Source organism: Cyprinodon variegatus, unplaced genomic scaffold (genome assembly GCF_000732505.1).
Source record: "Cyprinodon variegatus isolate N-32 unplaced genomic scaffold, C_variegatus-1.0 Scaffold114, whole genome shotgun sequence".
NCBI classification, from domain to species: domain Eukaryota; kingdom Metazoa; phylum Chordata; class Actinopteri; order Cyprinodontiformes; family Cyprinodontidae; genus Cyprinodon; species Cyprinodon variegatus.
In genome coordinates, this window is record NW_015150567.1 from 1,467,015 (window position 1) to 1,469,490 (window position 2,476).

Here is a 2,476-nt window from a genome sequence, read left to right on the forward strand (position 1 = left end):
CACACTCTGTCATTTTGTCTCACTCTCTGTCCCTCTGTCTCACACGCTGTCCTTTTGTATGAGATTATTTCCCCTTGTCTCACTCTCTGTCCCTCTGTCTCACCCTGTCCCTCTATCTTACTCTGTCCCTCTGTCTCACCCTCTGTCCTTTTGTCTCACTCTCTGTCCCTCTGTCTCACACTCTGTCCTTTCTCTCACACTCTGTCCCTCTGTCTCACACTCTGTCATTTTGTCTCACTCTCTGTCCCTCTGTCTCACACGCTGTCCTTTTGTATGAGATTATTTCCCCTTGTCTCACTCTCTGTCCCTCTGTCTCACCCTGTCCCTCTATCTCACTCTCTGTCCATCTGTCTCACTCTCTGTCCCTCTGTCTCACACTGTCCATCTGTCTTACACCTGTCCTTTTTTCTCACATTATGTCCATCTGTCTTGCTCTCTGTCCCTCTGTATCACTCTCTGTACGTCTGTCTCACAGTTTTTTCCCTCTGTCTCACACTCTGTCCCTCTGACTCACACTCTGTCCTTTTGTCTCACTCTTTGTCCTTTGTCTCACATTCTGTCCCTCTGTCTCACATTCTGTCCCTCTGTTGCACTCTCTCTCCCTCTGTATCACACTGTCTCTCTGCCTCATTCTCTGTCCCTCTGTCTCACACTCTGTTCTTTTGTCTCACATTATGTCCTTCTGTCTTGCTCTCTGTCCCTCTGTATCACTCTCTGTCTGTCTGTCTCACAGTTTTCCCTCCCTGTCTCACTCTCTGTCCCTCTGACTCACACTCTGTCATTTTGTCTGACTCTTTGTCCTTTGTCTCACACTCTGTCCCTCTGTTTCACTTTCTGTCCCTCTGTCTCACTCTCAGTCCCTCTGACTCACACTCTGTCCCTCTGCCTTATTCTCTGTCCCTCTGTCTCACTCTCTGTCCATTTGTCTCACACTCTGTCCTTTTGTATGACATTATTTCCCCTTGTCTTACACACTGTCCCTCTGTCTCACCCTGTCCCTCTATCTCACTCTCTGTCCATCTGTCTCACTCTCTGTCCATCTGTCTCACTCTCAGTCCTTTTGTCTCACATTATGTCCCTTTGCCTTGCTCTCTGTCCTTGTATCACTTTCTGTCCGTCTGTCTCACAGTTTTTCCCTCTGTCTCACTCTCTGTCCCTCTGACTCACACTCTGTCCTTTTGTCTCACTCTTTGTCCTTTGTCTCACATTCTGTCCCTCTGTCTCGCTGTCTGTCCCTCTGTATCACACTCTGTCCCTCTGTCTCACACTGCCCCTCTGTCTCACCTCTCATAAACAAACAGTCGGGGTGATGAGGGGTGCTGGTGCCTATCTCCAGCTGTCTATGGGTGAGAGGCGGGGACAGGTCACCAGTCCATCTCAGACTGTATTGTCTTATTTTAAGGGGAAAATATCTGATCAGATTAAGGACGTTTTAATACATTTTCTTCATTTGTAGAGTTTTTGTTTTCAGCATAGTAAGCATCTCCTTTAAAGTCCTTTATTAAATAGAAAATAAGTTTGTTGTGGCCAAAATGCACCAAAGAACTGAGTGAGCCTTCTTGTTAGTGCAGCAGCTTTGTTGTTTTCCTCCATCAGTGGAGTTCATTAAGTCCATTATTAGATCCAAAGAACTTCCGGTAAGCGGTTTATCCTGTCATCTGATATATTTTATCCTCTTCTAACTTTCACTGCAAACAGCAATAAATCAACTTATGCATGATTTTATTTTTTAATTATGTTATATTTTTCTAGATTTCTTTATCTTCCTCTTTAAATAACTTCATGTATTTGTCCGTGTAATTACATTATTTAATGTATTCAGCAGCTTTCTTATCAAGTACTTTTACTCTGGAGTAATTTCTTGATTGGCTACTTTTAATTTTTGAGCGAAGGGAGGGCGGGGCTTAATGTCTGTCACTGGCCACGTGGAGACATGCTCCTTGTTTTGTTTTGTTGCTGCAAAGTGAAGAGAGTTCAGGCTCTTCCTCTGCCTTCCAGAGGAGCTGCTGAGGCCATATGAACGAAGCTGCCTTTAGAAACACTTCAGTTCTCCTCATGAAATCTCTCTTAAAATCTCTTTAAAACAGGATATTTGTCTTATGGGCGATTCTGTGTTTTAAATGTTGTTATTGCCATTGATGTGTTTTTATCTTGGTTTCTAAAGTGACCTTGAGTTTCCAGAGAGGCGCCTCTTAAAGAAAGTATTATCACTTTCAGTCATGGTGCAAAGATGACTACTTTTGTCCTGCGGACAAGAATGCACTGTCCACACCTTCCCCACTGTCTGCCCTCTGCACTGTCCACACTGTCCACTTTCTCCACAACTTCCACACTGTCCCCACTCTGTCAGCTCTGCCTACACCTTCCTGCTCTGTCTGCAGGGAAGTGAAGCTGCTGTTATCGGGTCGACGCAGACGGAGAGCAGCCCAGCCTCAGAAACAGCTCCTATCTTATCTCTAAAGCTCATGTCGGCTGG